Raw genomic sequence first — 27264 nt, 5'->3', positions numbered from 1 at the left:
TGATGTGTAAAATACCTCGTTATAAATATCTATTCAAGGAATACAACTTTTGAATGAGGAAAATCAGTCTATGGACCCATGTTACTCCCAGATTTCCCAAAACAACGTCACCTAGGGCTTCAAAATGGCTCCAGAAGTTCAGGACCCGAAAAACTGCCAAAAATAGTAAATTGTGCCATAATTACGGAAACTAAAAAACTGAAAGAGATAGTTGTGGGGGTCCAAGTGGGCTAGGTGGGTGGCCACCAACATCCACCTGGATCATTCCTCCCCCCTTAGGAAGTAATGGTCCCCATTGCGTTGAGTGCCTCAATTAGATGCGAAAACTTCTGCTGAATGTAGTCCCTGGTGAGCTGTTCTGCAATCTCTGATGTTTCCAGTAATGGTGGGAATCATGTTCGATGGTTGTCCACATTGAACACTCGGTGCAAGAAAAGAATGGGGAAATTCTATGCTCCAAAGCATTGTTTCCCACAACCTTGGTAATGGTGTAAGGACCATATCGGAGTGGTCTGAGCTTTCGATGGGCTCTTGTAAGGAATTCTTTCTATAGGTGAAACCAACCTTTATCGCCCACCTGAAAGTTGTGTGGCACCCGATTTTGATCATGTTGCTTCTTGTACTTTCATTTTCCGTAATGGAGTGGCAATAAATCGGCCCGTTGAGGTGCTCAGGAAGTCAAATTGGATGAATGCTTTACCTGAAAGTGCAATGATACCCCTATGGGTGATGAGAAGATGTCCTTGTCTTCTTTGATGACCTTATCCACCTGCTTCTGCAACATGGAGGAACCCTTCCTGGGGGCCATGGATGTGGCAACGATCTTCCCCTTACTTTGAGGGCGAACTAGACAAAAAATTAATTTCCTAGTCTGGAAGATGATCTTATTGCCTTGCTTAGCAGAGATCAAAGAAGTGGTGGTAGGAAGGGCTACCTCCAGATCCTGTATAATGTATTACATAAAGAAATAATAACAGCCCGAGGCCTTGACTCATACACATCATGTCGCTTCCACAAGTATGGTTGGCCTAATAATACATCACAAACATCAAGCGGTGCAACATCACACAATACCTCATCTGTGAAGGGCTTGATTCTTTAGGGAAGGTGGAATTGCTATCAGAGTCAAAGATCTTGTCCTTGGTGAAGCCACCTGATGATGTATAGTTACAGGTGTGGTATGGTTGGTAGACCCAGCCGCTTCACGACCTCTACAAAAATGAGGTTCTTTTGGCTACCACTATCAAAAATGAATTGTAGCGGCGAACCCTTCATCCACATTTTTGAGTGGAAAAGATTCTCCCCTTCCTCTGGATCTTCGGGCTCATTCTTCTGGACCTTGGAAGTGGCAAGAGTGGCGTTGGGCTCCACATCAATGGTTTTCTTCCTTTTGTAATTCCCCTTGTCAGGTTTTGACTTAGGGTCGGAACATGCATCTGATTCTGAAGCCTTCAACTTGGCCACCAGTGACTACTTGGTCTGACACTCACTTGTGTTGTGAGTGGGGCTCTTATGGAACTCACACCACTTTCCTATGTCCTTCTTTGACTTTGTGGTGTTTTTTGTTTCTTGTGGATTTGACAGGTTGTCTTGGGTCACATTGTCTTAGCTTTGTCCTTGGTTCTGCGGTTTGGGAAAGCCTTTACCTTGCTTCAGATTCGCAGATCCAAAATCTCGCTTCTTTTGTTTAAACTTCTGCTCAATCTTGATATCGTATCGGTATGTCATGCTGAGCGAGGAGATGTCCAGGAACTCCATCTCATCCTGGATGTACCTATGTAGGCAGCCGCAATATTTGAGTACCAAATGCAGCTTAGAATCCTTGATACCCAACTTTGTTCGAAGGGTATGAAAAATATTTGTGAACTTCGACACATCTTGGTCCCTTCCCTACCGCAATATGGTCCACTTTATGTATTTATCCTCATAGCTTTTGACAGGGTAGTACTGCTCCTTAATGGCATCCCAAAATGAATTCCAAGTGGGTGCGGCTGAAAATAGTGAGTTCGTACTTTCATCCTTCTGCTCATAGTAGGTTTCCCACCAATCCTTGACGTGGGGGGCTGCTTTGAGAAGAGTGAAAGTAATTTTTTCCCGGCTAGAAAAATCATGAACAGAAAAATACCCTTCTAGCACATTTAACAATTTATCTATGGCATTTGCATCTATTTGACCCTCGAATATGGGGATTTCAAAGTTAACTTGTACCTTAAAGGGTGTGGCATTTCGAGAGTCATTGTTGGAAGCAGATGCGTCACCCCTGGGTAGCCACTGAAGGATCTAGGTAAAGTTTTCCATCATCACATTCCTTTGTAGCTCGAGGGCTTCTTCATCTAAGATTTTGATAGGATCTCCTACCCCCTCGGCTTTCCTTTTGTCTGCCATGGGAGATTGTCGGGATTTGCGAGGCTGGCCTTGCAAAGGTTCGACCAGTTCAAGTCCTAACTCCTTATATCCCGACCTCATTGGGGACATGCAAAGAAAAACAGAGAAAGAGAAGACCGCTTTGATACCATTGATCTGGATTTAAACAGGTACGCAAAAAATTACAAAAATAACCATAAATGTAGAGATGCAGTGTAAATAATACTTCATTAATGTAAAATACTAAAATATGCTTACAAACAGAAATGGAAATAAACTAGCTAGGGCGATGGTAGTTTATCTCTAAGAATAGATGTTGCATCTACATGTCTCTGAACTATCTTACAATGAGGCTCGAAGGCCTATTTATTGTTGAGAAACAATGGAAAACCCTAAACATCCAAAAACCTAACCCTAGGAGATGAAGCGCCAAACTTTGGGTCCCATTTTGGGTAAATTGGTACATCAACTTCCCGAGGTCGTAACTTTGGCATACAATCTCCATTTGATGCTCACAATACCTTGTTAGAAATATCTATCCAAGTACTACAACTTTTGAGTGAGCAACGACGGTTGAAGGACCCATGTTGCTCCCATATTTCCCAAAAAACATCGTTTAGGGCCTCAAAACGGCTCTGGAAGTTTAGGACCCGAAAAACTACCAAAAGTAGTAAAGTGTGCTACAATTAAGGAAACTGAAAAACTAAAAGAGACAGTTGTGGGGGTCCAAGTGGGCTAGGTGGGTGGCCACCAACATCCACCTGGATCATTCCTCCCCCCTTAGGAAGCAATGGTCCCCATTGCGTTGATTGCCTCCATCAGATGTGGAAAATTCTGTTGAACTTGGTCCTTGGTGAGCTGTTCTACAATCTCTGATGTTTCCAGTAATGGTGGGATGCATGTTCGAGGGCGGTCCACATTGAACACTCAGTGCAAGATAAGGAATGGGGAGATGCTATGCTCCAAATCATTGTTTCCCATAACTTTGGTAATGGTGTAAGGACCATATCGAAGTGGTATGAACTTTTGATGGGTTCTTGTAAGGCGTTCTTTATGCAGGTCCAACCAGAATTTATCGTCCACCGGAAACTTGTGTGGCACCCAATGTTGATCATGTCACTGCTTGTACTTGGCATTTTCCACAATGGAGTGGCGATAGATCATCCCGTTGGGTAGAGGTGCTCTGGAAGTCAGATTGGATGAATGCTTGACCTGGTAGTGCAACGGTATCCCTGTGGGTGAGGAGAAGATGTACCTGTCTTCTTTCATGACCATATCCACCTACTTCTGCTGCATGGAGGAACCCTTCCCGGGGGCCATGGATGTGGCTATGATCTTCCCCTTACTTTGAGGGAAAACCAGATAGAAAATAAATTTCCTAGTATTGGAGATGATCTTATTGCCTTGCTTAGCAGAGATCAAAGAAGTGGCGGTAGGTGGGGCTACCTCTGATATCCTGTATAATGTATTATACAAAGAAATAATAACAACGTGAGGCCTTGACTCATACACAGCATGTCGCTTCCACAAGTATGGTTGGCCTAATAACACATCACAAACATCAAGCAGTGCAACATCACACAATACCTCATTTGTGAAGGGCTTGATGTTATAGTGAAGGTGGCACTGCTGGCAGACTCGGAGATCTCGTCCTTGGTGAAGCCACCGGATGATGTATAGTTGTAGGTGTGGTATGGTTGGTAGTCCTAGCCGCTTCACGACCTCTACAAAAATGAGGTTCTTTTGGCTGCCACTATCGAAAATGAATTGTAGCAGTGAACCCTTCACCCACATTTGTGAGTGGAAAAGACACTCCCCCTCGTCTGGATCTTCGGGCTCATTCTTTTGGACCTTGGTGGTGGAAACAGTGGCGTTGGGCTCTGCATCAATGATTTTCTTCCTTTTGTAATTCCCCTTGTCGGGTTCTGACTTAGGGTTGGAACATGCATCTGATTCTGAAGCCTTTAACTCGGCCACCAGTGACTACTTGGTCTGGCACTCACTTGTGTTGTGAGTGGAGCTCTTATGGAACTCACACCACTTTCCTATGTCCTTCTTTGAATTCGTGGTGTTTTTATTTTCTTGCGGATTCGATGGGTTGTCTTGGGCCACACCGTCTTGTCTTTTTCCTTGGTTCTTCGATTTGGGGAAGCCTTTCCCTTGCTTCAGATTCACGAATCCAAAGTCTTGCTTCTTCTGTTTAAACTTCTGCTCGATCTTGACAATGTATCGGTATGTTGTGCCAAGCAAGAAGATATCCAAGAACTCCATCTCATCCTATATGTACCTGTGTAGGTAGCCACAGTATTTGAGTACCAAATGCAGCTTAGAATCTTTGATACCCAACTTTGTGCGAAGGGTATGAGAAATATTTGTGAACTCCGACACATTTTGGTCCCTTCCCTACCGCAGCGTGGATCACTTTATGTATCTATCCTTGTAGCTTTTTGACAGGGTAGTACTGCTCCTTAATGGCATCCTGAAACAAATTCCAAGTGGGTGTGGCTGAAGTTTAAACAGAAGAAGCAAGACTTTGGATCCGCGAATCTGAAGCAAGGGAAAGGCTTCCCCAAATCGAAGAACCAAGGAAAAAGACAAGACAGTGTGGCCCAAGACAACCCATCCTTGATGTGAGGCGCTGCTTTGAGAAGAGCGAAAGTAATCTTTTCCCGACTGGAAAAATCATGAACAGAAAAATACCCTTCTAGCACATTTAACCATTTATCTACAACATTTGTATCTATCTGACCCTTGAATATGGGGATTTCAAAGTTAACTTGTACCTTAAAGGCTGTGGCATTTCCAGAGTAGCTGTTGGAAGTAGATGTGTCACCCCTTGGTAGCTGTTGAAGGATCTGGGCAAAGTTTTTCATCATCGCATTCCTTTGTCACTTGAGGGCTTCTTCAAGCAAGATTTTGATAGGATCCACTAACCCCTCATCTTTCTTTTCATCCGCCATGGAAGGCCGTTGGGATTTGAGAGGTTGGTCTTGCAAAGGTTCGACCAGTTCAAGCCCTAACTCCTTATATACCGACCTTATTAGGGACATGCAAAGAAAAACAAAGAAAGAGTATACCGCTCTGATACCACTTGTCCGGATTTAAACAGGAATGCAAAAAATTACAGAAATAACCATAAATATAGAGGAGCAGAAATAATACTTCATTTCATTAATGTAAAATACTGAAATATGCTTACAAATAGAAATGGAAATAAACCAGCTAGGGTGATGGTAGCTTATCTCTGAGAAGAGATGTGGTGGATACATGCCTCTTAATTGTCTTATAATGAGGCTTGAAGGCCTATTTATTGGTGAGAAACAATGGAAAACCCTCAACATCCAAAAACCGAAGTATAGGAGATGAAGCACCAAACTATGGGCCCCGTTTTAGGTAAATTGGTACATCAACTTCTCGGGGCGTAACTTTTGCATATGATCTTCGTTTGACACACAAAATACCTCGTTAGAAATATCTATCTGAGGAATATAAATTTTGAATGAGAAACAATCGTAAATGGACACATGTTGCTCCCAGGTTTCCCAAAGAACGTCATTTGGGGCCTCAAAACGGATCTGGAAGTTTAGGACCCAAAAAACTACCAAAAACTGTAAATTGTGCTACAATTAAGGAAACTGAAAAACTAAAAGAGACAATTGTGGGGGTCCAAGTGGGCTAGGTGGGTGGCCACCAACATACACCTGGATGACTAGGAAATGGAGTTAGATCTCCTCCAAAGATAGGATTAGGCTCGCGTATTAAGGAGGTAGCTCATAGGGATGAGACCAAGAGGTCAAATTAGGAGGATTCAACCTCATCTATGCGAAACCACCTCAAGCTCGCCGATCTGGAAGGTTCTAGATCATAAAGTTTCTCATCCTCTTTGGGAAAAATTCCTTTTTGAGACCATCGAAAGTATGAGAGGGAATACAACAATTCCATCGCTGGCTTAACAAGGAACAACAAGCGATCATCGTGGTTTTGAGCTTCATAAGGGTGATGACTCTCATTTTAGGGTTTCAAGAGCCATTTATTTATGGAAAGCTCAAGAGATTTTCCAAGCAAAGTTAAAGGAGGGATCTGAGTTGTATATATTGATGAGTACATTGTATAATGATCATGTTTGGGGCACTTTAGGGCATGTCACAGGGAAGTGAAATAGGCGTGAAAAATATTGTGTAACAGATACCTCCTAAAGCATGAAGTCGGAACAATGAGTGATGTCTAAGATGCTTTACGAGCTTTTGGCAAGGATGAGGACACGCACTGTTAGTAGACCTGCAAATCAAGGATGCATATACATATACATATTTGAGATCAAGAAATGAATCCACGACATGCGTACAACCATCCAAATGATGAAGACTATATAAAAAGATCCATGGTATGGGCGCAACCATCCAGATAACAAGGATCAGTATAAATATTAAGTCTCACAGTATGGTCACAACCATCCGTATAGTATAAATATGTGTACAATCATGAATAACATAAAAATCCATGCAGCCTGAGCCATAACTGACAAGACTTAGGGTCTTGCGCTCCATCCCGACCCTCTCAATGTACAAATTCCAACATGCAAATAAACGTGTTGAAGTCGAACATGCTAGAAAACCACCTGATTACCAGTCAATGATGTGGATTGTTAACAGGCACAAGAGAAACCACCATTAGTGAAAATGGCTCTCAAGGTACAACAATACCATCCGTGAATGTGATAATGAGGTTGAGGTTGAACACTTATGGAATCATCCAATCAAAAGCCAATAATGAAGACCTATCATCTGATGCGAAGAACTGACCACTAGGGCATGTTAGCTCTAAGGTATTGAAAGGGAGTTCCTAAGTCATCTTCTTGGATAGTGAGATAAAATCGAAAGGAAGTGACCTGTCAAAGGAGGGCAGTGATGAATCCCCCATCATCGACATGAAACAAGGAATAAAGTGGTACGAAATCCAGGATTGTAGCAATGGCTCAAACAATGTATAAGTAAATAACTGCGAATTGGACTTCTCTTGAAGATATTGGAGACACGACTCTGAAGTGTGGCAACATTTGACTCAACATGGGACTAATGGTCATGATGACAGCGTAGAATAGTAAAATGAGAGGCAACATGGATCACCCAAACCCGAGATGACAAGTGACTGAGTGAGGATATCCCAAACCCAACACAAGAGCAGAAGAGTGTCATGTTTGAGAGCAACATGCTGCTTATACAAAGGATGTCTCATCTTCATTTTTCCCCGCTATTTCCTAAGCAAGTACCTCTTTATTTTTACACAAGCTTGAAGATGATACCATATGCTTGTCATATAAGTTCATCCTTTAGATGAATCCATCCTAGTAAGTTTTATGAGTCTTAGGAAGGAGAAACTCGGTCTCGCCATGGTGACAAGTCTTTCGTCATTTAACTTTTACGAGTTCGACGGAAGAGTAACTCAGTATATTTTCATATTTAGAGAGTTTGAAAAAGAGACAAAAAAGAAAAATCCATCATGCCCTTTTTTAATTGTCTCTCGAATCCGAAAAGGTAGAAAACAATATTTGAGAGAACCTCTTGACCATGTCGACCAAGGTGTACCTTTTTCATAAATCGTCAATCTTAGCCCAAAAAAGGGGTAAATGTATACTGAGACAACATCAATTCATTTAATTTAACGAGTTTGAAAAGACAAGTACTCGACAATCTTTTCATATTTTTGGAGTCTGAAAAGAGTTGAAAGGTCCTCCACCTGGAGGAATGAGTGGTATAAAAGGATAGCAACTGGTTTCGATAATGATGGAATTGATCAAAACATGTAATGGTCAAGACGTTGGCTAATAAAACCACTCATCGCAAATGTTCCTCAAGCAAGGGTTAGATAACCAAGTGAAAGCATATGATCGACCAAAGAGATAGTGACAATGGAACGAAAAAAAGCCAAGGCTCATCAGGCAAAAACATGCTCATAAAACGACAATCAGGAGAGGTAAAAAGGGAATGGTTTCATTTTTACACAATCTTGAAACATGGGAAACTATGCTTGAGTATACTTGAAGATGGTTTCATTTTTTCACAAGATTGAAACACGGGAAAAAACTATGCTTGGATTTAGTTTCATTTTTACACAAGCTTGAAACAAAGATAAACTATGCTTGAGATAAGTTTGCATGCTGTTGGAAATACTGAGAGGGGGGGTGAATCAGTATTTCTTACTTTTCACTATTGTTTTACTAGTTAAAACATATATGTTCAGAACACAAAATAAACAGCATGAATAAATTCTTTTATTCATATAACTGTGCAGTAAAATAAATACAATAATTAGATGTTCACAATCTGTTGCCAAGCTCCAACTTGGACTTTGGTGAGGCTCCAACCTCCAGAGCGCCATCTCTATTTTTCCAAGACACCAATCTTGGACTTAGGAGCACCAACTACCAACGACTTCAATCCTGTTTAATTCAGAGGCTCCAACCTCTTTGGTATACACTGGTGTGCTGCTACACTCTTTTCAGCTTCCACTGCATCTGCTGCCTCCTTTGCTTCTACTGCTTCCACTATCTCATACTCAGGTTATCCCATCTGCCAACAACAACAAAAGCTCTCTGTTTTTGCTGCTTTTATATGCTCCATGCCCCTGTCCATTCGTTTCCTCTTACATGTTGTCTCTTTGGCTTCCTCCTTAGTGGCTATCGTTTCCTCTGACTCACTTGATCGCTTGGCACTTCAGCTTCCCATTTCTTTGCTTCTTCTGTCTATACAAGTGTTCCAATATTCGCAGGACGCGTTGTATCAATGGCAAGCATTGAGTCAACGCAGAGGACTATATTTATAAGACTGTAACAGTGCTGCTTTTATGTTTATCAGAGACCACCGCTCAAGCACTTTAATCACCCATCAAAAGCCACCTTTTATTGGTGCTTTAGTACTATCGGAAGCCACCACCCGAGCCTTTTATCACCCATCGGAAGCCACCACCAGAGCCATTAATCAACCATCACACAGGCTTTATCAACCATCACCGAGCGCTTTAATCAACCCGCCACACTTATAGAATCAGAGCCACCCTTCTATTGCTGCTTTTATGTCTATCAGAAGTCACCGCCCAACCGTGTCCACACATACAATTAACACAAGCATTTCAATATATGTCTTAAGGCTTAAACCCACAGCCACATATAATATATGGGAATCATTATAAAACCCCTTTATAAAGATTTCGGTCACATATACATTACTACACAGGAACCCATGTAAATCCACTCAATTGAACATTCGCGGATTTCAAATCTTATCCGCCCGCCTTTATAGTTATCGGCGGGTCCGGATTTCGGCGATTACAATAAAACTCTTAAGGCCTGACCTCCAATGAGGAGCAGACCCGATGCTCTTTTAGACTCCCTATAATATTGTTTTGGGTCCGATGAACATTGGCGTTCACTGTAAACAATAGACCCATTCCTCCGATGTAACGCAGACCTGATCTCCCATTCAACCATCCTCTATATAATTTCGGCTCCAGATGATTTCGGCGATTTCGCTAATCGCTACCTTCGCTGCTCCGATGCGCTGTAAGGGTTCTGCGGACCCGATGTGGCTATATATTCTGCTCTATAAGATTTCGGCTCCGGGTCCTTCAGCGATTTCGCTGATTGCTACCTTCGAAATGATACAAGTCCTCCGCGGATGCGATGTTAATATATATTCCCTTTAAAGCTTCCATCGGGTCCGCCACCACTTATCGCAATCGGAGGATTGGGGTGGACGGCCCTTTATGCTGCGGATGCGATATATTATAAACCAAATATGAAATGCCATCGGGTCCATTGCGATATGCCATCGGGTCACTTAGCCGAAACTCCGATGCGCCGATATGGCGAAATATATATATATATATATATATATATATATATATATATATATGCCATCGGGTCCATATGTGCCTTTGATTATTGTAAATGCATATATGTAGATTTTGGGCGCTCAAACACTCCCGATAACATTAATACATGCATATGTGGGTTTCCATTGCCCGAACAACTCCCGATAGTATTAATGAAGGCATATATGGGTTCTGAGGCATATATGGCTCTGTTTGCTTCATTTGCTCCTCTGATGGCTCCTCTTGCTCCGATATGCTCCGATAGCTCCTCCGATGGCTCCTCTTGCTCTGGCACTCCTCCGATATGGCTCCTCTTGCTCTGATATATGTGGCTCCTCCGATATGGTCTGCTCCTCTTGGCTCCGATATGCTCTGTCTCCTCCTCTTGAATATTGCCATATTGACATCAATGACAATCTGTGTCCAACACATGCCCCTAGCAGAATGACTCAATTCGAGGTACATGCCCCTCAAGCTTATTGATGGCAATATTCTTATGCTTTCTCCCCCTTTGTTATTGATGGCAATATTCTTATGCTTTCTCCCCCTTTGACATCAATGGCAAAGGAATGCATACGAACTCCCCCTGTCAAGTTGCTCCCCCTGTCCTGTTGCATATTTATGAATAGACTTGAGTGATGATAAAGAAATAACCCCCATCTTTTGTCGCAGGTGTTCGAATGCTTCCCGAGGAAGAGGTTTAGTGAAAATATCAGCTATCTGCTCCTTAGTACTTATATATTCCAGAGCGATGTTTTGTTCAGCTACTTGCTCATGGAGGAAATGATACTTGATTGGTATATGTTTGGTTCTTGAGTGCATCACTGGATTTTTACTGAGACTGATAGCACTAGTGATGTCACAATAAACAGTAATTGGTTGATCAGTACATATGTTTACATCCTTTAGCGCTTCCTTCATCCATAGTATCTGAGTACAACAGTCTGCTGCAGCAATATACTTGGCTTCGGTTGTGGATAATGATATGGATGATTGTTTTTTGCTGAGCCAGGATACCAAACAGTCTCCTAGGAAGAATGCATTTCCACTAGTACTTTTCCGATCATCTATATTTCCAGCCCAATCAGCATCGGTGTATGCAGTTACAGTCAATGTTGAACTCTTTGGGTACCAGAGACCAAAATCAGAAGTTCCCTTCAAATATCTGAGAATTCTTTTTACAGCTAATAAATGAGATTGTTTGGGAACCGATTGAAATCTTCCCACCATTCCTAGTGCTTGCATTATGTCAGGTCGTGTAGCTGTTAAGTATAGGAGGGCTCCAATCATTGACCTGTAATAAGTTTCATCTACTAGAGGGGAGTCATCATCTTTGCTCAGTTTGCAGTTTGTGGTCATCGGGGTGCTCATGGTGCACAATCCTCCATTCCATATTTTTTGAGCATGTCTTTTAGATATTTGGCTTGAGATATATACAATCCTGCTCTGGTTTGAGATACTTGAAGCCCAAGGAAGTGGAATAGTTCACCTATCATTGACATCTCAAATACTCTTTCCATGCTTTGAGAAAATTCATGGCTCATTTCATCATTATTACTAGCAAAAATCAGATCATCGACATAAACAAGAGCAACTAGTAACTTACCTTGATCTGTCTTTATGTATAGATTGCTTCCAGCCACTCCCTTTTTGAAGCCTTGTTGTTGGAGATAGTTATCCAGTCTTGCATACCAAGCTCTAGGAGCTTCTTTCAGCCCATACAAAGCCTTTTTCAACTTACAGACTAGGTCCTTTCCTGCTGTCACATCAAAACCTTCTGGCTGCTCCATGTAGACTTCCTCCTTGAGTTCCCCATCTAGAAATGCTGATTTCACGTCCATTTGATAGATTTTGAATCCTTTCGAGCAAGCAAATGCTAAAAGCATCCTGATAGCTTCCATACGGGCCACTGGTGCAAACGTCTCTTCAAAGTCAACTCCTTTAATTTGCGAATAGCCTTTGCAAACAAGTCTTGCCTTGTTTCTGATAACCTGTCCTTCCTCATTCATTTTATTTTTGAACACCCATTTGGTTCCTATTATATTTTTGTCCTTCAGACGAGGTACCAGTTCCCATGTCTTGTTCTTCTCAATTTGGGACATTTCTTCTTCCATTGCTTTTACCCAATGAGGATCCTTACTTGCTTCTGTGAATGTTTCTGGTTCTATCATAGATAGGAGGGCAATGGCTTTTCTCTTGGGTGAGGTTGTTATCCTTCTTCTGGTCTGCACACCTTCATCTTTATCGCCAATGATCTGTTCTTCTGGATGGTATGTTTCTACATACTTCATCTTTGAAGGAGTATGAGACGGTTCTCTTTCCTCTTCTTCTTCTTCATCATCTATCTCTTCTTCTTTAGATTCTTCTTCTTCAATGAGAAAGTCATCTTCCTGTTCTTCAATTTCCTTTTCTGGAAGATCTTCATCAACCTTAACATTGATGCTTTCCACTATTTTCTTCAGTAAAAAATTGTAGCACTTGTAAGCCTTGCTACGTGGAGAGTATCCAAGAAATATCCCCTCATCAACCCGAGAATCAAATTTTCCAGGTGAACCATCATTTATTTTTATGAAGCACTTGCTTCCAAATATTTTGAAGTACTTCACCGAAGCAGGTCTTCCTTTCCATAGCTCATAAGGAGTTTTGTCACAATTTGGTCTGAATTGAGTTCGATTCAATGTATAGACAGCTATCCCTACTGCTTCCCTCCAGAATTTAGGTTGTAGGTCTGCTGCTAACAGCATGGTTCTTGCCATTTCTTGGACAGTTCGGTTTCGTCTTTCAACTACCCCATTTTGCTGAGGTGTTCTGGAAACCGAGAATTCCCTTTTAATTCCATGAATATTGCAGAACTCACTGAACTCGTTTGATGTGAATTCTCCTCCTCTGTCTATTCTGAGACACTTAATTTTTGAATCTTTTTCGTTTTCTATAAGGGCTTTTAGATTCTTAAAACACTCAAAAGTTTCAGATTTATACTTTATAAAATATATCCACATCATTCTAGTATAATCATCAACAAATAACACAAAGTACCTTTCTCCTTGGAGTGCTTGATTTCTAGTTGGCCCACACACATCAGCATGGATGATCTCCAAGGCCTTTGATGTACAATGTTCCTTTGTCTTGTGGCTAGTTCTAGTCTGTTTTCCATGTTGACATGGACCACACACTGCTTGCTTTGGTTTGGACAACCTTGGGATGTCTTGTACAGCTTTAATTTTGTTGATATTGACCAGATTTTCGAAGCTGGTATGTCCAAGTCTTTTGTGCCACAACCAACTCTCATCTGCCTGACTCAAGTAGCATTTGTTTTCCTGAATCTTGTTCAGAATGTAAATATTGTCTGGTGTTCTTACTCCTTTTGCCACAAGTTTCCCAGAGACAGAGTTCCTTATTTCACAGTCCTTGGTGCTAAACACAACCTTATGTCCTTGATCACAAATTTGGCTAACACTCAGAAGGTTGTGTTTGAGTCCGTCAACCAGCAGAGCATCTTGAGCTTTTCCTTTTCCATTGATCAGAGTAACTGTTCCTCTTCCTGCAATTTTGCCAGTTCTGCTTCCAAAGGACACATTCCCTTCCTTTTTGCTCAGTGAGATAAATTTCCTTCTATCTCCTGTCATGTGTCTGGAGAATCCACTATCCACAAACCACTGGTTTCCATTATTTTGCGCAAATAGAGCCAGGCCGCATTTGTCCATTGTAGAGATCTTGCTACTCGTCTTTCTTCCTTTGAGTGGGCAGTTTTGTTCATAGTGTCCATTATTGTAGCAAAAAGAGCAAGTCAGATCAAATTTAGTCAAGGGATTGAATGAATTGAAGGTTTTGATTTGTCCCTGTCTTTTGGGAGCATATGAGTTGATTACTCGGTCCTTTTGCGTTGTCTTTTCACTTCTGCAAGCCATGCAGTGTCTAGCTTGGTGACCGAAGTTTTTACAGTGAAAACAGTGTCCAAGAAATATGGTTTTGAAGCAACCACGGTTTAATTCGCCTCCCTTTCTGAGAATTACTCCTCCCTCGTCCTTTGGATTTTTGATGGGCCCTTGGTGGAGTACAGGTTTGTATTTGCTCTAGTGTCCATGATTCGACTCGACATTCTTCTTTGGAATAACTCTTTCTTGATTCTTGTAATCTGGGATGCACTTTTGATAAGATACTTTTTCATCTTTTGGGTTGTAGGAAAGTGCATCGGCATAGCTTTTCGCACTATTCTTAATGCTTGAGGATTCTCCCTTGAAACCTATTCCAGACTTATCATGTGGAGGTTTTTGATTTTTCAGAATAGTATCAAGTATTTGAGAGCTTTTACAACCCTTTTTAATTTTCTCCAACTCCTTTCTCAGAGATACTACTTCGGCCTCACGTTCTTCACAAGTCTCTTCTTTTTCCTTAAGCTTTGTTTCCAAGAGATCTTCTCTCCTTCTTATTTCATCATTTTCCACTTTGAGAGAGATAATTTTGTTCCGTAGTTTCTCGTTCTCTTCAATGGCACTTATTAACAGTTCATCCACATTTCCTTCTTGCCCCGAGTCATCATCATCTCTGAGTGCCATGAATAATGCTTCTTGGCTTTCATCATGATCGCTTTCCTCATCTAATTTCTTTTTGATGACCATAAACTCATCCTCATCAGACTCATCTTGCTTGGAGAGAAGGTTTTTCTTATTGAACCCTTTCTTTTTGTATGTCATTCTTTTAGAATTTCTTTCATCATCACTGTCATGTTTATTAGGACATTTTGCTGCATAATGGCCTATTTTACCACATTTGAAACATATAAGAGGATACTTGCCTTTAAGCTTAGATCCTCTCTTCAGCTTTCGTACATATTGAGCCAATTCGGATTCCACATCTGACTCATCACTACAGTCATTCCTTTCTTTCCCTTTCTTTGACTTTGAGGCCTTGAATGCTGCATCTTTGGAGCTAGGACCACCTTTCCTCATTTCATAGGCAGTGAGAATTCCATGGATTTCATCCATTTTGAGGGAGTCAAGATCCTTTGATTCTTCTATAGCACTTATTTTGGAGTCAAATCTGTCTGGAAGAGACCTTAATACCTTTTGAACAATGGTACTTTCTTCAACTTTTTCGTCCAATCCTTTCAGGGAATTTACCACTTCAGCTACTCGGAGGAGGTATGCTGCAATGTCTTCTTCATCTTCCATCTTCAAGCTTTCAAATTGTCTTCTGTGAGTTTGAAGCTTTGCCTTTTTGACTTTTGAGTCTCCATCGTACAAGCCAACTAGCTTCTCCCACATTTCTTTGGTAGAGTCACAGTGCATGATTTTGGTAAACTCGGAATCAGTGATTCCACTAGTGATGGAGTTCATGGCCTTTGCATTTGCAATGTAGGCTTTCCTCTCGTCTTGGTCTGTTGGAAGAGTAGAAGTCGCTTGGTATTCAGTTTGACAAAAATGCCAGACTTCAGGTCCAAGGGACATTAAATAGTAAGTCATTCTTTTCTTCCAAAAACCAAAGTTAGTGCCATCGAACAGAGGAGGTTTTCTTGATGCTTCATGATTTCTCATCATGGTTGCTGATCCTTCTTCAAGCTGTTAGGCTAGAATGAAGAAGCCGGCTCTGATACCAATTGTTGGAAATACTGAGAGGGGGGGTGAATCAGTATTTCTTACTTTTCACTATTGTTTTACTAGTTAAAACATATATGTTCAGAACACAAAATAAACAGCAGGAATAAATGCTTTTATTCATATAACTGTGCAGTAAAATAAATACAATAAATAGATGTTCACAATCTGTTGCCAAGCTCCAACTTGGACTTTGGTGAGGCTCCAACCTCCAAAGCACCAACTCTATTTTTCCAAGACACCAATCTTGGACTTAGGAGCACCAACTCCCAAGGACTTCAATCCTGTTTAATTCAGAGGCTCCAACCTCTTTGGTATACACTGGTGTGCTGCTGCACTCTTTTCAGCTTCCACTGCATCTGCTGCCTCCTTTGCTTCTGCTGCTTCCACTATCTCATACTCAAGTTATCCCATCTGCTAACAACAACAGTTCTCTGTTTTTGCTACTTTTATATGCTCCATGCCCCTGTCCATTCGTTTCCTCTTACATGCTGGCTCTTTGGCTTCCTCCTCAGTGGCTATCGTTTCCTCTGACTCACTTGATCGCTTGGCACTTTGGCTTCCCATTTATTTGCTTCTTCTGTCTATACAAGTGTTCCAATATTCGCAGGACGCGTTGTATCAATGGCAAGCATTGAGTCAACGCAGAGGACTATATTTATAAGACTGTAACAGCGCTACTTTTATGTTTATCAGAGACCACTGCTCAAGCACTTTAATCACCCATCAAAAGCCACCTTTTATTGGTGCTTTAGTACTATCGGAAGCCACCACCCGAGCCTTTTATGACCCATCGGAAGCCACCACCAGAGCCATTAATCAACCATCACACAGGCTTTATCAACCATCACCGAGCGCTTTAATCAACCCGCCACACTTATAGAATCAGAGCCACCCTTCTATTGCCGCTTTTATGTCTATCGGAAGCCACCGCCCAACCGTGTCCACACATACAATTAACACAAGCATTTCAATATATGTCTTAAGGCTTAAACCCACAGCCACATATAATATATGGGAATCATTATAAAACCCCTTTATAAAGATTTCGGTCACATATACATTACTACACAGGAACCCATGTAAATCCGCTCAATTGAACATTCGCGGATTTCAAATCTTATCCGCCCGCCTTTATAGTTATCGGCGGGTCCGGATTTCGGCGATCACAATAAAACTCTTAAGGCCTGACCTCCGATGAGGAGCGGACCCGATGCTCTTTTAGACTCCCTTTAATATTGTTTCGGGTCCGATGAACATCGGCGTTCGCTGTAAACAATAGACCCATTCCTCCGATGTAACGCGGACCCGATCTCCCATTCAACCATCCTCTATATAATTTCGGCTCCGGATGATTTCGGCGATTTCGCTAATCGCTACCTCCGCTGCTCCGATGCGCTGTAAGGGTTCTGCGGACCCGATGTGGCTATATATTCTGCTCTATAAGATTTCGGCTCCGGGTCCTTCGGCGATTTCGCTGATTGCTACCTCCGAAATGATACAAGTCCTCCGCGGATGCGATGTTAATATATATTCCCTTTAAAGCTTCCATCGGGTCCGCCACCACTTATCGCAATCGAAGGATTGGGGTGGACGGCCCTTTATGCTGCGGATGCGATATATTATAAACCAAATATGAAATGCCATCGGGTCCATTGTAATCGGGTCCATTGCGATATGCCATCGGGTCACTTAGCCGAAACTCCGATGCGCCGATATGGCGATATATATATATATATCTATATCTATATATATATATATATATATATATATATATATATATATATATATATATATATATATATATATATATATATATATATATATATATATATATATATATATATATCTATATATATATATATATATATATATATATATATATATATATATCTATATATATATATATATATATATATATGCCATCGGGTCCATATGTGCCTTTGATTATTGTAAATGCATATATGTAGATTTTGGGCGCTCAAACACTCCCGATAACATTAATACATGCATATGTGGGTTTCCATTGCTCGAACAACTCCTGATAGTATTAATGAAGGCATATATGGGTTCTGAGGCATATATGGCTCTTTTTGCTTCATTTCCTCCTCTGATGGCTCCTCTTGCTCCGATATGCTCCGATAGCTCCTCCGATGGCTCCTCTTGCTCTGGCACTCCTCCGATATGGCTCCTCTTGCTCTGATATATGTGGCTCCTCCGATATGGTCTGCTCCTCTTGGCTCCGATATGCTCTGTCTCCTCCTCTTGAATATTGCCATATTGACATCAATGACAATCTGTGTCCAACACATGCCCCTAGCAGAATGACTCAATTCGAGGTACATGCCCCTCAAGCTTCATTTCATTCAAGTAAGTGGATGGAATGAAGGTTCACGTACGAGATCAAGTGAAAGACTCAACTGGGATTTTCCAATATCTAATCAAAGACTCGAATTGGAAGGGGATTTGTTTCATTTTTTAACGATCTTGACACAAGAAAAGAACTATGCTCATGGGGACCTATTTCATTTTTTAACGAGGTTGACATAGTAAAAGAACTGTCCTCGTGGCCCTTGTTTCATATTTTAACACGCTTGACATAAGACAAGGAACTTTGCTCCAATCCTTTTGATCACAAACCAAAAGAGACGATGGATTCCAAGAGGTTCTCATTAGATGGGAGAAGAACACTCTAGAAGGGCATGTCCAAGGATCCAAATGAAAAATAGGGCTCCAATGCTCCCAATACATGGTGTACTACATCACATACTAGATCATCAGTAGATGTGGGCGTGGAACAGGTGGCCACATAATTAACTTGTGACAGGGGTGATACTACTTGCACATAAGAACCATTTAGGTATGATGGTTGAGTGGGAGTTGATTATGGACCAATGAATGTAAGTTGATCAATGATCACAATTCTTCCTTCATGCGAGAAACACATCACTCGAAAGAGGGAAGAAATAAGAGCTCCCATGACATAAACATAGTCATGACTAAGGAGTAGATTAAAATATAAAGAGCCTTGGACAACCATCATGTCTATATAGACAGTCTTTCCTCCAAAAGTAATAGGCAGCCTAGGAAGGATCCCTAACAGTTGACTGGTTCCTCTGTTAAAAGCTAATAGATTCTGGGTTCCCCAATGGAGTCACCATTTTTTTGACAAGGTTAATCCTCTCTGCGGACAGAGATGGTCCCTCTAGCCCAATGAGTGGATCTAGCAACTGATGGGGCAATCAACTAGGCATCTTCCTAGATCATAATTGAAAAGTAGAACAAGAAAGAGGGCCTACCTTGCTTTGATGCTAATCCGATTTTCTTTGTTGAGATCCTCGAACCACCTATGTCACAGACTTGTTTCATCTTCTTCCAGCGCTTATGTACCTGCACAAGTGACTAGGAGATAAGAAAGCATGCCAAAACCAATAGAAAATACAATAATAACCTATTTAGCTAATCAAGGAATGCCAAACCAATACATACATGAACATATATATTTTGGGAAGATGAACAAGTAGTTGTATTATTATTTAAAGAATAAAGGGGAAGCTTACAACCATAGCCTTGATGTTGAAAGGCTCTCCTTGAGTGGTAATCCAAGTCCAAGCCAAGAAACTCTCTAACACTCCTTCTCCAAGTCTAATGAATAACCTCTAGGCACAAGCTCAACATAGCGGTGAAAATAGACATAGATCAACCATTTGGGAATGGTAGAGGGGGGATTTATAGGTAAGGAGAGGGAGTTAGATCTCCTCCAAAGCTAGGATTAGGCCCACATATTAAGGAGGTAGCTCATAGGGATGAGACCAAGAGATCAAATTAGGAGGATTCGACATCATCTACGCGAAACCACCTCCAGCTCACCGCTCTGGAAGCTTCTATATCACAAATCTTCTCATCCTCTTTGGGAAAACTTCCTTTTTGAGACCATCGCGAGTATGATAGGGAACAGAGCAGTTCCATCACCGGCCTAACAATGAACAACATGTGATCATCGCATTTTTGAGCTTCATAAGGGTGATGACTCTCATTTTAGGGTTTCAAGGGTCATTTCTTCAAGGAAAGCTCTACAGATTTTCCAAGCAAAGTTAAAGGAGGGATCTGAGCTGTATACATTGATGAGTATACTGTATAATGATCATGTTTCAGGCACTTCAAGGCATGTCACAAGGGAAGTGCAGGAGGCGTGACAAAATACTATGTAACACTAAGATATTATTTTTAAAAGGGAATTACAAGTCACCTTCATCTCCTCAATCACTTCACACCTCTCTCCTTGATGATTCTCATGGCTCTATGTAACTCTCTCTCTCTTTTAATAATACATTACACTCTCTTTTATGCACTCATCAAAGAATGGAATATTCCTCTTACACTCATTAAAGACATGTCATAAAAGATTCCTCTTACGCTCTCTTTAATGCATATGTTACACTCTCCTTAACTAAGACATGCATACCTCTCCTTAATGGCATGAGTTACACTCCTATAAATGGAATACAAGGCATACATATTGCTCCTCCCTTATGAAAAGAAATTTTTTCTCCTCCTATATATGTATCTCATGTATTCTCACTTGGGGGAGGTGCATTGTAATACCAAGAGTTGGAGAGACTTGAAGAGGATTGTGAGAGGGAGAGTCTTGGAAAGTAGCCAAATGTTGTTGAAATGAATATGAAATTCCTAAACTAAATTACTAAGTAGTTCAACCTGGTGGAGTTGTCCATGAGTGGTATTGAGAGGAAGTGAAATTATCTTCCTTAGTTTGCCTTGTATATCTCTCTACTACTATATTTTGGTATTGCTTGTGAGCTTAAACAACTCGGGGGTTCCAGGGGGAGAAGTTCTTCCTAGATATGGTTGGGAGGAAAATCAGATGGTTCATAATGAGTAGGTAAGGATAATGGAGTCAGAGCATAATCTCATTGGAGCTGGAGCATATTCCCATCTTTTTGGAATTGTATAAATACATTGTCATGTATATTCTGTTGGAAATAATACTGAGAGGGGGGGGTGAATCAGTATTATCACATTAATAAAACTTTTTCATTTCCATAATCAGATTCATATATGCTACTTCCACAACTTCTTATGATTAAGTTAATTGATCTTCAATGAGTGCATTAGAACATTATCATCCATATTATCAGTTAACAGATGCAGTAACATAGAGTAGATCATCACACATAAGGCACACACATGAACACCATGATATAAGGTGGAAACCCAATGTGGGAGAAAACCACCTGCTGCAAGTCATCTCAATCTTCTTCTTAATAAGAAAATCCTTTTACAATATTTTGTACTGGTGCAGTCTTATACCAGTACGGGAGCTACAACCCCATTTGCTCTTGTACTATCCGATCCATTTACTAGTACGTAGGCTACTACCTGCTACAATGCTTCAAAGATTTCCTTTAGCTCTTGTACTAGCTTAGATACTAGTACGTAGGTGCTGACCTACAATCTTCTCTCCTCCAGGTACCACGTTTCATCAATTTTCAGACTGGATACACTGAAGCACAACACATAATCTGAAAGGCCACATTTCATCCAATTTTCATACTGTGCCCAACAACATTGAAGCTCATAATTAAACAACCTTCTGAATTACCCAAGAACTAGATCAATACATATAAAAGTGAGTCATTAATCAGATCTAGTCCATCAGATCACATAAAATGAGTCAATAAGAACCTGATCCATTCATCCATCAATGTATAAACATTTAATCAATCACTGCTGTTATCATAACTTAATACCAGAAACTAGACATCACCCAGAACACAACAATAAACAGGGGCAGCTAAATAGATTTCATGAGAAGTACGCAGCTTCACCCATATAACACCTGCGTAGAAGTACGCATTGTTTCCAACTGCGTTCCTGCGTACTCACGCACTGTGCCTTACAGACTTCCTGCGTACCTGCGCTCTGTGTCCAATGAACTGCCTGCGCACCTCCGCATCTGCAGCGCTTCTAGGCCTGCGTATCTGCGCACCTGCAGCACTTCTGCGCCTGCGTATCTCCGCACTTTTCTTTCACTGTACTTGCATACCTACGGGTATAGATAATTTCAAGACTTCAAGAATAACCCAGACTGTCAGATCTACAGATCTGAACATGCGCCGAGGAGATATCAACCCATTAGTAGATCCGACTTGTAATTCTCATGTTTCTCCTTGATATTGATTCAACTCTCTCTCACAAACCGATTACAAGAATTTCAGATCTAGCTTCTCTTAAGATCTTCTTATTTCACAAGTGTCTAGCCAAATGATCTCCTTTGCTTTATATAGGCAAGATCTTCCTAAAATCATGGATCAATACCATAGATAACCAAAACAAGGGGCCCAAAAACATGGGGCTCAATAATAATAATAATAATAATAATAATATAAAACAATACCACTGACCAAACCATAGGATCAAATACGTCAGGCTAAATACTATGGTCCACCATCAGATTCCCACGTGAGAATACTTTTTCACTGCATGAAAGTGCGTGAACTAGGGTCCACACCTTTTACATGGTGTACCTGCGGGTATGTACGCATCTTTTCTAACACATGCCTGCGTGTCCGCACCTTTTGTACGGTGTTCCTGCGTACCCCTTATTTTATTCAATATTTGATAGCTAATCATCAATCTCTGCTACTGACTTGAAGTACTGTGATCTATCACCTGTATGGGTTGCCATCAAGGACAACACTTTAGCCATAATGCCAACAATCTCCCCCTTTGGACTTGATGGCAAGGCTTACTTGTCATACTAAGGACTTGTCATTTGATTCCTTTAAGCTGTCCTGCATCCCATGTATTATGTCACATCTGATATCTCTTCTGTAGATTCATCCGAATGTATATAAGTGAGATGTTCTTCTATGAGTGGGTTGCCATCAAGTACAACACATACATCATAATGCCAACAATCTCCCCCTTTGGACTTGATGGCAACAACACCAAATCACTCTCCCCCTTTGACATCAAGGGCAAAGGGTTTTGCTCCCCCTAAGAACATGCTCCCCTTGACTATAAACCAGATCTGTTGAAGTCTCTGAATGAGCTCCCCCTTTGTATATGCCATGGTGCACCAATCTGATAATGCTCTTTCTGAAATATCTGCTCTGCTATATAGTGTTGTTCATGCTCAAGCTCCCCCTGACTGTAAGCAAGGTCTGCAAAAAGATGTTCTACAAGAAGAACATGACTCTATATATCATAAATGACCTTCCTATCACCAAAAGACTCAATACATATATCCATCACCCAACCAAGTGGGGATACATCAGGAACTAAATACATTACATCTTCATCCCAGGCATAGTGGGGAAACCAACATAGGTCGTTACATGACCTGAAGAGATGACTACAATAGATAGAGACATACTATTACATCATGAGTCGTGATATGACATTTATAACAGAGACCAATCACCTAAGATAAACATCAGCAACAACACTGTATGATCTGCTCCATAGTATCTGTCAACAGCAACTAGATCAACAACTTGCATTAGTGCATGAATCATCATATGTATGAAACAATCCTATCATCATCATGTCTCCAAATCATCCCATGTAAGCACCATTAGAGAATCAACCACAAATCTGATCCAAGAACCATGTGAACAACTCATAGCAAGATGAATCATTTATCTATATAAGCATCATCACCAAGGACTATTAACCATAATGCCAACAATGCATTAAAAACATATGCTCCCCCTAAACTGGTGCCATCTGTCAGATCTTATCAACAAGAAAAGTCAGCCAATAAATGCCTTAAGACAGATCCGCAGTTTCTCATTATATGGCCTGCGTGGCTCCGCACTTCACATTCCGCTCTTCTGCGTATCCACGCACTTGACTTTCTGTGTTTCTGCGTATACCCGCAGAGAGCCTTCTACTACAGCGCGTACCCACGCACCTGTGCCGTCAATTGCGCCGCGTACCTCTGCTGTGGCCACGCACCCTCAGATGCTATCGCGCCGCATATCTATGCATCTGCGGCTTCTGTAGCGCCGTGTACTTTCACTGTGCCTCCGCACCTGAACCTGTGCCACGCCGCGTACCTCCGCACAGGGACTGTGCCTTCGCTTGCGTACCTCCGCACCGGGACTTACGCTCTGCTGCGTACACCCGCACTTTCACAGTGAATGATCTGCGTACCTCTAATTAGAACCCAATTAACAGTCCTCCTCTGTGCCACTGACAGTCAGATTCCCAGATCTGATAGATTCACTTCCAACTTCACTTTGCCTACTGCCTTTCTTCAAACAATCATATACGCGATTGTGCAGTATCCAACTCGCGTATATACGCGACTTCCCTTTATAGAGTTTGCATATGAGATTCAGGACACTGAAATTTTGTACTTTCAGCTCCCTCTGATTCTGGTATGTCTGTACGTTGTGCTGTGCCGCCTTTTTCTGACTGTACTTCCTTTTTCCTCCATATCTTCAAGCGTGATGATGACATTTTCTCCTTTTGATATGGTGCCCACACTTTGTTCCTGCATTCCTTAGCTATATGTCCAAACTTGTTACATGCATAACATCTTACATGTTTCATATTCCTCCTGTAACAGTCAGCAGCTTTGTGACCATACATGTTGCAAGCAAAGCAATACCCATTAAAGTATCTTGAATATGATGATCTTTCTGCATAATGGTCTTGAACCCTTCTTCTTCTACATCTAGCTGCAACATGTCCAAGATTATGACATACATAACATTCAACATTATTCATAGGAGGAGTAAAGGATTTTCTTTGAGGAATCTCTTTCCTTGGTTGATGATGAGATTGATCTTTCATTTCTTCGTTGATCACTTTAGATTTCTCTTTAGAGTTCCTTGCCTCACCTTGTGAACTAGATTCACCTTCAACAGATTCATGGAAACCAAGACCAGTTTTTATAGCAGGAGCTCTTTGACTACTAAGAATATCATCCAAGACTTTAGAACTATCTTGAAATCGTAAAAGCTTATCCTTTTCTTCTAATTTACCTTTCAAGATATTTACCTCAACCTGAAGTTGTTCTTCCTTTTCAAGAGATTGCTTTTTCAAATATTCTTCAGATTTCCTTCCTTCCTCCATTTGTTCCCTTAGTTTGAGAATCTCCTTTTCTTGTTCTTCATTCAGATCCTGCTGCATTTGACGAATTCTGAATGCACATTCCAGCTGAGATTTTAAGCTGATGACTTCGTTGCCTTGTTTTTCAATTGCTTGATGTAGATCTTCATTCTGCTTCTTTGATTCTTCAAGATCTCCTTTTAGTGAGAGGATTGTAGCTTCAAGGTTTTCATAGTAGCTGGATCTATCTTTGAGTTTCTTGATGGTTGTGCTTCTTTCGTTGACTTCTTTTCCTAATGATGTCACTTCATGCTGCAATTTTTGACATTGGTCTTCCTTGTCCTTGAGTAGTTCTTTTACCTTGTTTCCTTCTTCTAGTTGGGCCTTTAATTTGGTAGCTTCTTCTTTGAAGTCACATTCCCTTTTGTTCAATAGATCTTGTTGATCTCTAATTTTGTCTGTCAGCCTTTTAAATTCTGCCTCTATTTGATATCTTTCTTGTTCACCCATAAGAGCAAATTCAGTAGTTTCGCTATCACTTTCATCTCTTCCAAAAGGAAAGATAGCTGGAACATCAGAGGATAATATATTCATACCTGATAATGATTCTGAATCTGAAGAGCTTCTTATACCTAATCCCCAATCGATTCTCCCATTGTCATAGTTCTTCTGAGATGACTTCTTCTTCTTAGGTGCTTTCTTCTTAAGCTTCTTTCCCATTGTTCCACGGATCTCCTTCAAGCGATCAAGCTTCTACCAAAGGACCTGCTCTGATACCAATTGTTGGAAATAATACTGAGAGGGGGGGGTGAATCAGTATTATCACATTAATAAAACTTTTTCATTTCCATAATCAGATTCATATATGCTACTTCCACAACTTCTTATGATTAAGTTAATTGATCTTCAATGAGTGCATTAGAACATTATCAACCATATTATCAGTTAACATATGCAGTAACATAGAGTAGATCATCACACATAAGGCACACACATGAACACCATGATATAAGGTGGAAACCTAATGCGGGAGAAAACCACCTGCTGCAAGTCATCTCAATCTTCTTCTTAATAAGAAAATCCTTTTACAATATTTTGTACTGGTGCAGTCTTATACTAGTACGGGAGCTACAACCCCCTTTTCTCCTGTACTAGCCGATCCATTTACTAGTACGCAGGCTACTACCTGCTACAATGCTTCAAAGATTTCCTTTAGCTCTTGTACTAGCTTAGATACTAGTATGTAGGTGCTGACCTACAATCTTCTCTCCTCCAGGTACCACATTTCATCAATTTTCAGACTGGATACACTGAAGCACAACACATAATCTGAAAGGCCACATTTCATCCAATTTTCATACTGTGCCCAACAACATTGAAGCTCATAATTAAACAACCTTCTGAATTACCCAAGCACTAGATCAATACATATACAAGTGAGTCATTAATCAGATCTAGTCCATCAGATCACATAAAATGAGTCAATAAGAACCTGATCCATTCATCCATCAATGTATAAACATTTAATCAATCACTGTTGTTATCAGAACTTAATACCAGAAACTAGACATCACCCAGAACACAACAATAAACAGGGGCAGCTAAATAGATTTCATGAGAAGTACGCAGCTTCACCCATATAACACCTGCGTAGAAGTACGCATTGTCTCCAACTGCGTTCCTGTGTACTCACGCACTGTGCCTTACAGAATTCCTGCGTACCTGCGCTCTGTGTCCAATGAACTGCCTGCGCACCTCCGCATCTGCAGCGCTTCTGGGCCTGCGTATCTGCGCACCTGCAGCACTTCTGTGCCTGCGTATCTCTGCACTTTTCTTTCACTGTACTTGCATACCTGCGGGTATAGATAATTTCAAGACTTCAAGAATAACCCAGACTGTCAGATCTACAGATCTGAACATGCGCCGAGGAGATATCAACCCATTAGTAGATCCGACTTGTAATTCTCATGTTTCTCCTTGATATTGATTCAACTCTCTCTCACAAACCGATTACAAGAATTTCAGATCTAGCTTCTCTTAAGATCTTCTTATTTCACAAGTGTCTAGCCAAATGATCTCCTTTGCTTTATATAGGCAAGCTCTTCCTAAAATCATGGATCAATACCATAGATAACCAAAACAAGGGGCCCAAAAACATGGGGCTCAATAATAATAATAATAATATAAAACAATACCACTGACCAAACCATAGGATCAAATACATTGGGCTAAATACTATGGTCCACCATCGGATTCCCACGTGAGAATACTTTTTCACTGCATGAAAGTGCGTGAACTGGGGTCCGCACCTTTTACATGGTGTACCTGCGGGTATGTACGCACCTTTTCTAAGACA

This window comes from Pinus tabuliformis, chromosome 7, assembly GCF_031772625.1.
Source record: "Pinus tabuliformis cultivar Carrire ecotype Pingquan chromosome 7, CPIR1, whole genome shotgun sequence".
Taxonomy (NCBI): domain Eukaryota; kingdom Viridiplantae; phylum Streptophyta; class Pinopsida; order Pinales; family Pinaceae; genus Pinus; species Pinus tabuliformis.
This window is presented reverse-complemented; position numbering follows the sequence as displayed.